We start from the raw sequence: 14275 nt of genomic DNA, 5'->3' as shown, positions 1-14275 counted from the left end.
CCCCAGACTTGCCTGGATGTCCACTCTCCTCCATGAAGCCCTGGGGAGAGGTGGGTCTTAATTAGTTTAAGCCAATCATAGTAATTCCATTTACCTAGCCAGTGATTGGCTTAGGAAGAAACAGGTGGCCTGATTCTGGCCACTGAAATGTGAGGTTGCATGTGTGATGTCTGGAATCTTGGCAGCCCTCTTAGGCTCACGAGAAACATTAGCCTGAGGGAAATGTGCTGAGAATGACAAAGAAGAAAGATGGAAGTCTCTGGGTCCTAGGGCTTCTTATTGAGTGGGATGAAGTCTTGTATCTAAGCCACTTTGTAGTTGGGTTTTCTGCTACTCGCAGCCAAAAAGCAGCCCAACTAACATACACAGAGAGGGTGGGGAGTAGTGACCTCAGGGACCAGGCGCCAACACCCTGGTTCTCTGTCTGCAGCTCTCGTCCTCGGCTCTTTCCCCGTCTGTTTCACTGCCCTTCTCCTGTGAGAAGGCTGGTGTTTTCTTCTATCCTCTTTGCTGTAGCCTGAGGGCGGGAGGCTGGGTTTAGGAAGCTTATCTGGTAGGGGAGGCCTGGGATCTATCCTCTCCTGGATTCTGGCCCTGACTGTGGCCCCAGTGGTCCCAGGCTCCGGCTCCTTCCTGCACACAGCGCAGCCTGGAAGCTTCAGCACCCCCACTCCCCGTCCCCTGTGCGGGCCCCTCCCCTGTGCCTTCTCCAGCACGGGGCAAGGTCAGGATGCCCAGACCAGAACATTCACTTTTATCGTCACCATTTTTAAAAGTGGTTTTATGGCACAAGGTTTTGCTATTTCCTTGTAGCTTACTGCTCATCAATTTTTAACTGTTTTTCTAAAAAGTTTTTCCCCTTTGCTTTACTATTTTTCATTTGTTTCACTAGGTATTGGGGTAGGAGATCCAGTGATCCTGCTTCATTTTACCATCTTTATCCCAATTTCAGCCTGGCTGGCCTCTGTGGCCCCCCTGAGCAAGCCACCCTGTCACAAACTCCCTCAGGAACAGTGCCTGGCTCAGGCAGAGCAGAGGTACACATCGCCATCCCTTTGCGGCTTCGCCTCTCAAAGGTGAGCAATCCAGAGGCTGCAGGGTCTTTGCCAGCACCAGCCGGCTACAGGGGACAAAGGGGACGTGTCATCCATCGTACCTAGACCACCTGCCACGTTCCCTGTGCCCAGGGACCTCTGGCTCTGGGTTATGGGACACTTTTCTAGATATTCTTGCTCATTGTGAAACAAAGTAGGACTCCGTGAGTATAGCTCAGCATAAGCTTTTCCTGTATTAAAAAAAAATGAAGCCTATTTATGGAAAACAGTTGAGTGCCGTGGGTGAGGTCCCATCGAGGTTTTCAGAGTTAGGCAGATGCGGGGGTGAATTCTGGCTGTGTGTCTATAGCTGTGTCTGCAAGTGGTCAGTAGGTTCTTATGTAACTAAGGGAGAGAACACAGGCAAGTTATGTCGTCTCTCCAAGTCTAGGGCTCTTTCTCTGTGGAATGTGGGTGATGATAATAGTGTTCCTCCTGCTGTTTTAAGAGGATTAAAGAGATGGCACATGTAAGGTGCCCGACCCAAGGCTTGGCCTGTGTCCAAGTCAGCAATTGTTGTCACTATCTAGAACAAGATGTAAAGAAACGCAACCCTCAGGCACCCTTACGCGCACAATGCATTAATTTACAATGTGTGTCAATAATCATTGCTGGATTCAACCCCAGTTTTCTCACAGACCTGAGCAAAATGAACACAACAAGCTGCGGGAAAGCCCCCAGGCCTGGGCCAGAGTCTGAGAGGCTCCTCGCACCCAGCGCTGGGCAAGCAACTGCAGACCTCTTCACCTCCAGCAGGGTGTGCTCAAAACTGAGTTTACTCTCACCCTCGCCCCAGGGCCCCTTTCCAACTGCCCTGTCCTGTTAGTGTTACCCTCATTTCCCACCTAGAAGATGCACTGTAGACCTTCCTCTTCCTCTCCTGCATCTGCTGTAATGCCCACACCCAATCCCCACAGCCTGACGGGGGGTCTCACCAACCCCATAGAGGTTGGAGAACAGGGTCCACGTCTTTTCCCTCCAGCCCAGGGCTGGACACGCTGTAGGTGACTAACAAATGCCTAGTGGCTGAGCCTACTGCAGGGTCCCATGACCACCTCATCTGAAAGTGTCCCCCCTTCGCTCCCCATCCTCTCATTTGTTTTATTCTCCGCAGTGCTCATCACCAGCTGATGGGAAAGTTTTACCGTCCATTTACCGTCCATTGCCTGTTTGGGTCCAAGGGAACGTAAGCACCATGAGGGCAGCTGCACCACCTGTTTGGTGCTCTGCTCTACCCCCACCACCTGCAAGTTCCGCCCGGCACATGGTAGGTCTTCAGTGCATATGCTTGAGATGAACAAAGTCCCCAGACAGAGTTCAGCACTGTGGACTTTGGTTACTCAGTGCAGACTGGACTCCTACAGGGAGTCACAGTTGTGCACACACTTGATTAAATGGGAGAAAGTGTGGGGCCAGCAGAAAGAGGGAGCGAGGAGAAAGAGAAAGACGGAGAGAGATGGAGAACACACACACACACAGCATTGTACCGATTAATTGTACCTAGTGACAAGTCACCAGGAGCCGGCTCAATACCTTTTTACCTGTCTGATGGCCTGATCAAAGTCTGCCTTCCTTAATCCTGCTCACCATCCCTCACATTGATCCCAGACCAGAGAGGAGAGACGGGCACACGCCCGGGGGCAAAGAGAATGCAATCAACAGCCAGTGGCTTCATTTCAAAGCTGTCACCCAGCAGTTTGCCCTAACATTGCAGATTTTTTTCCTCTGGGCTATTTCTCTTCTCACCTTTCCTGTCTGCGATTCATGTTTTGAACAGTAAGCAGGCCGAGAACTTATAAAAAGAAACTATGGGATTGTACCAGGGATTCCCAAACTTTTGGAAGTCATGGAACCTTGGTTTAAAAAAAAGTCATTGGTGGGGCCGGCTGGTGGCACAGTAGTTAAGTTCACACGCTCTGCTTCAGCAGCCCGGGGTTTGCGGTTTCAGATCCTGGGCACGGACCTGCATACTGATCAAGCCATGCCGTGGCGGCATCCCACATACAAAATAGAGGAAGATGGGCACGGATGTTAGCTCAGGGACAGTCTTCCTCACACACACGCACACACACAAAGTCATTCGTGGCAAATGGAGACTTTACAGTTATGCTTAGAGGTAGCAAATATTCATTCAGCACTTTCCATTCACAATAATCCTGTCAGACTCAGAAAGTTAAAGCCAGTTGCTAAAGGTCACACGGGTAAGCAGTGGAGCTGGGATTTGAACCCAAGTCCTGGCTCCCGGCACAGGGCTCAGGCCTCTCACGTCCAGGACTGCTGCCCAGGCCGTGGGAACGTGTGCGAGGCCCCAGTGCTCTCACGTGTATCAACCCAGGACTCCTGGGGTATGGTGGCAGAGACAGGGCAGGCAGGGCTTCCAGACCCAGGCATCCTTCCTGGCCATTCCAGAGGGATCCTGCCCGTCCCATTCAGATCTGACCCCAGGGTCAGGCCTTAGCCGTGGAGTGGCTGTTGCAGCTTGTGTCCAGAGAGGCTGAGGGGTAGCACTTGCTGTTCCCTCGCTGGCTGGACTCTCCGACTCCCATCCAAATTCCACAGCTGGTCTGGGTGGGGCAAGGGGCTAGGGATTGGTGCGTGGATGGCAGAGAATGGAGCCTAGCGTGATCCCAGATGCTTTAGTAAATGGGATGGGGGATACAGGAAAAGGGGGTGGAGTGAAGTGGAGCTCAAAATCCAGGCAGGTGGCCCAGCTGAGACGGACGGTGGGGAGGGCACGAGGACCTGGTATGGAGGCTTTAGAGAAGCCAGCAGCGTGGCGGCCCTCGCTGGCCCTGCATTTTGGGCTTCTCCGGTGGCTGCCGCCGACAGCCCAGGACGAACTCCAGGGCTGGTTGGGGGGTTCCCCCAGCTGCAGTTCAGTCCAGGTCCTTCTGGAGCAGCAGCTGGCCGGGACGATGCTGCAGGGGGGCCCTCCAGTCCTGCATGTCCAGCCCCCCAAATGGAGGGCTGGGATTCAGCCTGGTATGGGGTGCACCAGGCATAGCAGGAGCAGGAGATGGGGTGCACAAGCATGACAGAGGAATGCTGGGGTCACAAGGCCATGGCATCGAGGACCGCCATCACGAGAAGGGTCCCTCCGTTGCTCTGGAGAGGTCTCTGGCCTTCAGCCTGGGAGAGTTTGTGTATGTGTGTGGGAAGAGCAGGATGGAGGCCCCTCCAGCATCTGTTGCAAAGACCTTGTGTGGGGTCTGTGTCATTCTTTAATTTCTCGCCCCCTCCCACCCGGGAGTATCCCTGTGGGTCTTTCTCAGTGGTCTATAGCTCTGATGGGTCAGCCCATCAGAAAGCTGTGGCACTGGGGACAGGCAGGATGCAGGGAGATTGCAGAGGTGAAGCCGCAGAGGCCATCGGCGGGCACGCTCTGGACCCACAGGTGTGCAAGTTGTGTGCTCGCCCGGCTGGCGAGGGATGCAGACCAACACCGTGGGCGGGGACCACAGCGGCAGGCATTGGCTGAACAAATACCGCAATCTTTCCCTCCTGCCCAGAGCCCCGCCTCTGCCACGTGCCTTTGAGGCTTGGTCTGCGGGGGTGGCTGCCAGGGCAAAAAAGGATGTGGACTGAAGGGCTCTGGGGGTCCTATGAAAACGGGAGTCTCTGGGGCCGTGAGAGGACAGTCCAGTGGAGAGTGGTAGACGCAGAGGAGGTCCTGGCGGAGTACAGGGACAAGGACGAGGGGGGAGAACCTCCCTTTCCCCCCAGGACAGCGTCCCAACATCATCTGCTAATTACACAAGAAATAGACCAATACACTCTGTTTTAAAACAATAAAAAGATTCCAGATAAACGCAAAGTCCCCTGTGACCAACCTCTTACGCTTGTGTCCCCCGCAAAGTACTCCTAAGAAGTTGCCGGTTTCCCTCCAGACGGTTCCCAACGCTCTTCTGCGCTGACCCACGTAGGTCCAGGCCCAGTTTCCAGTTGTCGTGCAGTACTCTATTGCAGGTTACGGAGCATCTTAGCGTTCCCCCTTGTTGGTGGAACAACACCGGCGTGGAGCGGCCTGGACGCGCCTCCTCACGCACTGGCGGGGCTTCTCTGGGGCCCGCGCCCACCCCCAGAAGTGGAGTGCTGCGTCCTGAGGCATCCGCTTTTTCACAGGGCAGGAAGGTAACCCATTCCCTTCAACCGCAACAGCACGCGATATTATCAAACCCATTTTTGCCCATTATGTGGGTGGATAAGACGACATCTCGTGCATGATTTAATATGCATTTCACTGATTACTGGTAAGGTTTCGCATCTCTTCTTCCATCGGTTGACCTGTCTGTTTCCTCTTCAGTGAATTCGTGTCCTTTGGGCATTTTCCTGTTTGGTAGCTTATCTTCTCTTGTTAGTGTGATGTGCTGTTTATCTGTTCTAGACCCTCCAGGATCGTCTCTCTGTGCAGAGCAGCATGTTGGGGGCCTGTCAGAACAGCTAGCAGGACTGCTGTGGGGCCGCAGGCTCGTCTCTACCTGGAGCCTCTGTGGTGTTTTTCGTGGACAGCTGCACTTTCCCCACCGAGAAATGGGCACGGTGCAAGTTATGGTCGTGGTGGAGGCAGGACTGTAGTAAGTCCTTACTGGAGGCACAGGTATCTCCTGCTCTGAATCCACCTGTAAATGGATTTCCTATGGGGAGAACAGCAATTCTTGGGCAGCCCCAGTAAGCGGCTGGTTCTGTGAGTGGGGAATGTAGCACGAACACCCAGAACACGTCAGGCAGGGGACACAGTATCAGTCTTCATACTGGGGAGAGGGGCATCCACACCCCAGCTCCGAAATGTGTGCTGAGTGGAGTGGAGGCGGTGCAGCGGGGGAACGCCAAGAGCCAATCGCAGGCCCTCTCTGCAATCACAGAGGTGCCGCCACCCATCGTGGAAGGAAGCTCCAGCAAGCAGGGAGGAGCCTCCCTGATTTGGCTGGGGCATTTCACTCCTGCATTGCCCAGGGAAGGCGGGGCCTTGGCAGAGGCAGCGCCTGGAGACAGCTCAGCTGTGAGTCCTCAGCAGCCAGCTCTCCCAACAGCTGGGGACTGAGAGCCTGGGAGCTGGGGTCCCAAAGGGGGCTGCACTCCAGTGCTCCCAGCCCACTCAGAGCAGCCCCGAGTCTTAGTACGTGGTCCTGGAGCCACTGGATCAGCGCTGCCGCCTCTCTGGCCTCTGCGCCTCGGCTTTCCTCTCTCTTTCCCCCGTTGCTCTATCTGAGCGGCGCCCCGCCATTCTTGGACTGTGCCAAGCATCCTCCTGCCTCGGGCTCTGAGGGCGTGCCTCCCCACGAGGGCGTGGCTCCATCCCTCGCCTTTTCCATCCCTTGGGAGTTGGACTATCTCCTTCTCAGAGGACGTACTCTGACCACCCTGTTGAAAATGGAAACCATCCCCCAAGTACCCCTGTCCTCCAAACCCCGCCTTGTGATTGTCCCCATGTTTACCACCACCAGACACATCTCATCATTTTGCAGATTCTCCCTCCCTGGAGGACAGAAGCTGGCTGAGGGCAGGCATCTTTGTCTCCCTTGCTCGCCACTGGGTCCCGTGCCTAGGACGGCCTGGCTCATAGCAGCTGCTCCGTGGTGCTTGCTGACGAATGGACGATCAGACGAACACTCGGAGGGCACAGCAGGCAGAGAACAGACTCAGATTCTTCCGTGGTCGAGGAATTCGCTGCCTGAGGAACCCCCAGTGCAAACATAGCCATGCCGTGAGGAGGCAGGGCTCCTGGGACAGGGATTCATGAAGGACACAGTCACGTCCCTTCAGTGTTGGCCCCAGAATGAGGACAGGACCCAGCCATTTGGTATACCTGGAGTAAAATTCCCACTAACAGAAAGTTAGACTTGGAGACTGCGCACGGGCCCAACAGCCACACCAGGTGTCCACAAGGCCATGTACAGACGAAGTCCTTCAGCTGGCGTGTCGGGGGAGGAAGGTGGGGCTGACCACACTCCCGGGTCCCTCCTTCATGCCGCTGCTGACAAAACCCGAGAAGAAGATTCTTACCTCATCCAGATGAACGGCAAGGCCACCTACAGAAGACTCGCCTTTATTATCTGAGGGGGAAACCAGCTGTGGCACACCCTCTCAGATCTAGTACCCAGTTATTCAGTCAAACACTCTTCTAGGTGTTGCTGTGGAGGTATTTTGTAGATGTAGTTAACATCTACAGTCAGTTACTTTAAATAAAGGACATTATCCTGGATGAAAGCCCTTAAGAACAGAACTGAGGTTCCCCTGAGGAACAAAAAAGTTTCCAGCCTGCCTTTCCTAAAGGCCTGCCCTAAAATTTCAGATTTGCCTAGCTGGCCCCCACAGCCATCTGAGTCAATTGGTTGCAATAAACCCCTCTGTCTCTGTGTGTGTGTCTCTCTCTATATATGTATATGTATGCTGGTTCCACTTCTCTGGTTGAACCCTGACTGAAACAGAAGAGTAATCAGAAAAAATTTAACTTGTGGAGGGGACTATGAGCAGATTTTGCTCCAGTCGGTGTAGAGAATTTTCTAAGACATGTCTCAGATGTCTGGTGGTCAGGACACAATCATAAGGGCCGGATTGGGGTAGACCTAGATATCTAGATATCTGTGGCTTGGCCAAGGATGGCCAAGGTCATGGATCTAGATGGCACAATCAGTATAACAGTTGTCCAGAGCACAGGTGACCAGCACATGATGATCAAGGACACAGTGTAGAAGATAAGATGAAGATGGACAATTGTCCTGGACACGGCGGGCCAAGAAAACAGTCACAAAGGAAATGGTCATTATCCACAGCTTCCCAGGACCTGGGTGGGCAGTCTGTATCATGAGGACAAAGCCAGAGAGGATTTGCTGTCCAAGACACCATGGCCAAGGACATAGTCCTTGAGGGAAAGCTAGGGAAGACAGTGTAGACAGGAGATCACTGGCCAGGAACACACAGCCAATGCCAACAGTGTAGACAGCTGTGCAGGACATTCACGGCCATCATATCCTTGGGAGAAGTTTGTCCTTGAGATAAGCACCGTGTGTACTTGTGCTAGAGGTAGGATGTGGTTTATTTTTCTTGTTTATCCAAGAAGCTATTTTTATTCATTAAAACCTAGTTACTCGCTGTATCTAGCCAGGATCCTGGAGTGCTCGCTTGGTTAATTTAAGCAAGCAGAGCTTTGACAAAGTAATTTTATTGTCCTCTGGGACTGGCCAGCTTATGCCAAGCCTCACTCTTTCTGTTGAAATGGAGTTAATTTTCGCTGAAATTGCTTCTTAGCAGACAAACACATTCCCCATCACTGAGGGCTTATGCTTCTGCAGCTCTATTATTCCTTAATTTACACGCCCGGGCAGCACAGGATCCATGCCCAAGACAGACAGAGACTCCCTGCAGGGTGGAGGGAGGCAGAGGAGGAGGTGGCAGCACCTGCTCAGCCCCACAGACCTGGTTAGAATCAGCCATTAGATATTAGTCATTACTCGCCCAGTAGTCTGCACAGCCGGAGCACCTGTGTGCCCAGCTCTGTGGTGATCACTGTCTTCAAAAAACTCAGTTTATCTGGGGAGGTGAGACTTACACACGAGGCTCAGAAATGACAAAATAAACTCAGGCTTTGGCTCTGGTCCAGGATGTGGGAGAATGGACCCACCTTCTGCTGGGTTGTGAAGAGTGGGGCAACCTGAAAAAGGAAGAGAATGGGCCTCCTGCTTCTGTTGGAAGAGCCCTGAAGCTTCTGGTAAACTTCAGGGAGGGACTGCAAGAGTGGGCAGCAGTGGGATGGACTGGGTGAAGAGGTCCAGAGGGGCACAGAGACACTCAGTGTACTTCAGAAAGGTGGTCAAACCAGGCGCAAAAGCCAGGGATAGGGTCAAGGCCATATTGATTAAGCCAGCGTTTGAGTCCTGAAGAGGGTCAAAGATAAGATCAAGGCTGGAGGGAGGGTCGGCTTGGGCCCACAACCTGTCCTGTGTCCAGCACCATGGAGAGCTCCAGCGGGCCTGGCGCAGGGAGCTTCCACAGCCAGCGTGCATCAATATTCAGATCCCAGTTGTGCAAACCGAGATGTATAAGCCCATATTCTTTAATTCAGCCTTGGCTAGAAAGTGTAACGGAAGCAGAAGCTATGGGCTTTGCCTAGCAGTTAATGAAGGACTTTGAAAAAAACGGGAATCTGTTGACACAGATGCTTTGAGAAGTCAAGCAATGAGCTAGCCATTACATCTTGTTAGATGGATTAGGAGAACGCTGGGGAATATTTGCATGCCAATTACCATAAAATTTAAGTTCAATCTATACTTATTTTATGTCTTGCCTTCAGAAAGTTGAGTTTTTGTCTACATCTGTTTGCTAAGAAGATCCATTTTCCTGTAATATTGAAAATTTTGTCATAATAGTTTCAAAAAGTGTTGACTTATAACATTGAGATTAAAATATTTATTAGAAAAAAATTACATTTTAAAAAATGTTTGTAGAAGGAAAGCATTCATGCAAAGTTATGTATTTACCCTGATGATCGTTAACCCACTATTTCCCTCACTAATCTAGCCAACTGTGGTCAACTCAAGGTGTACCAGACAGTGCCACGTGCACTACTACTGGGAACACAGCAAGATGCACATTTCCATGTAAAGAGTATTTGCAAGTACAACAAAATGACTTTAACAGATTAACTTTTTTTTTTTTTTTTTTTTGTGAGGAGATCAGCCCTGTGCTAACATCCGCCAATCCTCCTCTTTTTTTGCTGAGGAAGACGGCCCTGGGCTAACATCTGTGCCCATCTTCCTCCACTTTATATGGGACGCCTCCACAGCATGGCTTGCCAAGCAGTGCATCGGTGCGCGCCCGGGATCCGAACCAGCGAACCCCGGGCCGCCGCAGCGGAGCACGTGCACTTAACCACTTGCGCCACCGGGCCGGCCCCCAACAGATTAACTTTTAAACCCAAAGCATAATCTTTGTTCACGGAGGGGTACAGGTACCTGGTTCCAGGCTCAGGGATCACAAGCTGGATCCTGCCCCAGACAGAGGCTGCAGTCTCTCACTGTCTGGGACCATGTGTAGGCATTAAGCCCCCATCCCTAGAGCCCTGGCCCTCTGTGGGCTGTGCAGTTTTAATTTTACTCACTTGCACTGAGTTGTCTCTCCATCTACCACCTGAAAGTTTCAGGTTTTGCTTTAAAGCTTAGCTAGGTTCTTAAAGCTTAAGAAATATTTGAGCACCTCTACACTTTTGGGGTGCATATGGGGGGGGTCTGCCATTTGACTTTAACCTACAAGTCCTATTTTTAAGTCCTGGCTGAGTAACTACTTGGTTACTAGTCAAGACTGTGAGCCTTCACGATGCCCAGCACAAAATAAGACTTACTAGTCATTTGACGAATCGGTGAACAAATAGATGAATGAAGGAATGAATGAATGAACGAATGAATGAGAGTGAAAAAAATGAAAAAGCAGTTAAGTTTGGACTTTATGCTTCTTAGCAGAGCAAAATGTCTAAAATTCAAGAGATGAGTCACGGCATCAAGGGGCAGAAGGAAGGCAATGTGTTGGGTACTGATTTAACCAAAATCATATGCAGCCTCACCCGGCCCCAGAGGCCGCCTAACATGCAACACAGCCCAAACCTGGATGATGTGACCAGAGAAGGGGGGGGTTTTCCAGCTGACTCTGGGGTCTCCACTTGTTCTCGAGGGAAGGAGAGGCAGCCTCGACCTAGATTCTCTCGAGATGGGGATCTAAAATGAGACCAGTGGGAGTGTGCATCTCGGCATTGCTCTACGAGCTGTGTGGTCTTGGGTGGTTTTCTTCACCCTGACAGTCTCCGTTTCCTCAGCTGTGAAGTAGAGATCAACGAAAGAGCAGCCGCATCAGGGCGCAAAAATTATTAGACATTTTGCATTGTATTCAGCACTGAGAAGGCGCTGACGTAACCATTAGTATTGTTGAGCAAGTAACACCCCACCAGAAGCTGGGGTGCTGGGCTGTCAATCCACGGCACGGTTTGCAGGTGTCAGGATTGCTAATGAAGACACAAAGGCACTAAATGGAACAACGTTTTACTCAGAGAAGAGACAGTGCAAGACCAGCTTCAGTAATGGGCATCGGTCCCCCACAGCCAGCAGGTCTTGCCCCACAGCCAACGTAGGGCGATGGTCTGCACGCACCCCTTTTGTGCTGCAAACGGGGGACCCGGCTCCCTCCACTTTGGGAACAGATACAGCAGTGGGGTTGGCCAGGGGCCATAAGAGGCACGTGCTTAAGCGGAACAAAGAAGTACACATCAAGCCCAGAACAGGGAAAGACACTCCCAAACTAAGGGAGGTGCCTAGCACAGGCTGTGAGGGCTCCCTCTTTCCGTGGAAGGCGATGTTCCAGTTCCGAGGCACAACCTTATGCCACAGGGCAAGGGTCGAGCAACCTGTGCATGGCTGCCTTTCCCAGCAAGTATCAACAGTGTTATTGAGACCATGGTGGGCATTTTTCCTTGACCCTGTCTTCTTCCCACCTGCTTTGTTAGGAAAGTCTCTCGCTGTGAAAGCTGAGTCCCAGCCCTCAGCTCCAGAGGTGGGCCCAGCCACCTTGGGGCTTCCTTCATCTCTTTTGCTTGTTTTCTTTTTCAGTTGGTATTATTTTCTGATTACAGAATTAATATATGTTCATGGTAAATAAAAAGAAAACAGAAAAAATCCCTGAACATACAGAAAAGTGGAAAGAACAGAATTAAAATCATTCATAAGCCCATCACTGCTGCTAATATTTTGGAGTATTTCCTTGCAGCCTTTTTTTCTACATATAAATACTATAAACAATCTTGTAATTACATTATTTATAAAGTTTTTAATATACAGTTTTACTTAACATTCCCTGAACACCTTACCACCTATTCTTTGAAAGCACATTTTTAACGCCTAACTGATATTTTACTCTACAGGTGTGACAGTCTTTATCACTCTAGTGATGTGATTCTAGTAGATGCGATATTGTTGAGTTTCCTGCTCAGGGAGACAAACAATTGTAGCATTTTGCATTTATCTATTTCTCTACTTAATTCCACTCACGCCCCCTTCTTCAGATGGCAGTAACTTTGATATAGTCATTTCCAGGGAAATTCAGTCTCTTGAGATTTAAAATCAGATCATTTCCACTCCTTCTGTTTTCTTTCTTCTCCTACTTTGTCATCTAAGTCCCATTCTTTGCTGTTTCTCAAAAGCAAACCCTAAAAGCCTCAGGAGATGAAGCCAATGCCGCAAACCACAGCCAGCTCCCCACAGCCAGGTAGGAGAAAGTTCTGTAACGGCACAGAAACGGCGGGGATGACATTCCCTAGGAGGGGCCTGCATGGTGCTTCTCCCCGGCTGCTGGCAGAGTCACCGGAGGGGGCTTTCAAAATCCCTGAAGCCAGGCCACTCCCCGACCAATGACATCAGACTCTTTGGGCTGGCTCTTGGCTTCAGTACCTTTTTTTAAAATTATTTTATTGAGGTCACATTTGTTTATAACATTGTGTAAATTTCAGGTGTACATCCTTATATCTTGGCTTCTGTATAGACTGCATCGTGTTCAGCACCAAAAATCTAGTTTCCATCCATCACCATATGTATATGTGCCCCTTCACCCCTTTCACCCTGTCCCCACCCCTTCCCTTCTGGTAACCACCATCTGTTCTCCTTATCTATGTGTTTGTTTATCTTCCACATATGAGTGAAATCATATGGTAATTGTCTATCTCCCTCTCACTTAGCATAATACCCTCAAGGTCCATCCCTGTTGTCACAAATGGCACAATTTTGTCTTTTTTTATGGCTGAGTAGTATTCCATTGTCTGTGTGTGCGTGTGTGTGTATACCACATCTTCTACTTTTTAGATCTCCCCAGATGAGCTTGAGAACCAGTGCTATGGACCCTTTGCTATGCAAAGTGTGGCCCAAGGCAATGAGCGTGACCTAGGAGCTGCTAAAATGTAGAATCTCAGAATCTCCACTTTAACAAGACTCCTAGGTGGTTTAAATGCACATTGAAGTGTGAGAAGTTTATAGGGAAAGTGATACAAGTGGTAAGAACCATTTATATGGCTGTTATTCCCATGTATATTTTGATGGTAGAAGAGGGACAATAATTGGTTTTTGAAAAATACGTTGAATGAGATTGCTTGGGAGAGATCTGTGCTGAGTCCCACCTTGCCCACGGGTAGGGCAGGGGACTATTGTGTGGTCTAAGAAAGGGCCTTGACGAGGGCCGGCTGGCCCCAGAGGACAGCAGGGACAAGTGAAAGGGGACCTGGAGCCGCTAAGCTGGGGAGTCGCTTTGGAAAGTCACCCCCCAGGGCCCGCCTCCTGGCTGCCTGGAGGCGGGAGGCCACGCTACAGAGGGAAGCTGGAGATGGATCCCCCTAAGCCCAGGGCTGCAGCCTCCCTGAGGGGGCTTCTCTGAGAAGCCCATGAAAGCACCTGTAAGAGGAAGTGTCAGCTTCAAACACCTGTCAAGTTCCAGAAATCAGAGAACAGCCACATCCCAGTCAAGGAAAAACCTTTCTGCTTCCCTTCTCCGCTCAGCCCTGCAGCTGGCGAAGGTGGACGGGAGGAGGAGGAGCAGGAGAGTGAGGCCCGAGAGGGGGAGAGCTGAGCACACCGCCCTTCCTGACTGCAGCAGGCCCTGGCGGGAGAGACGGGGTCGGCTCTGATAGGTCTGGTTGTTTCCTGAGAGTGGACATTCGGATCCTGGGATGGAAACGGCGGACGTGGTTTTGAGCGGCTGGAGGACACTGTGCTGCCATCGCAACTACTGTAACCACCGCTACCCTGTCGTGCGCCAGGCCCGGGCGGGTGCGGGGCCTCCCAGGGGCAGGGGAGACGTGAGCTGGTGGGAGAAGAGCGCGCGTGGAGTGACATCTCTGGCCCCGACACTCGCAGGCGGGGCGGTTGGGGGTGGAATTCCCGGGGTTTGGGAACCGGAAGAGGAGAAACCCTAGTGCCTGCGTTCCAGCCGGGGCCTGGGAGGCCGCGAGCTGCCCAGCGCTCCTCCCGCTCCACGTCTGGGAGGCAGGAGAGGAGCCAGTCCAGGCGAGGCCTGGCTTCCCCGAAATGCCCCGCCCGGCGGTGCACGGAGGCGAAGGAAGTGGCTTCCAAAAACGCAGCAGAGTGACCCTGCTGTGCGGTACAGGAGATAATGTGAAAAGGGATATATAGCGGCGTTATCTAAATATTCATATG

The sequence above is a fragment of the Ceratotherium simum genome, chromosome 5 (assembly GCF_057802395.1).
Source record: "Ceratotherium simum simum isolate JZ-2026a chromosome 5, ASM5780239v1, whole genome shotgun sequence".
Taxonomy (NCBI): domain Eukaryota; kingdom Metazoa; phylum Chordata; class Mammalia; order Perissodactyla; family Rhinocerotidae; genus Ceratotherium; species Ceratotherium simum.
The sequence above is the reverse complement of the archived record's forward strand: the minus strand, read 5'-3'. Positions refer to the sequence as shown.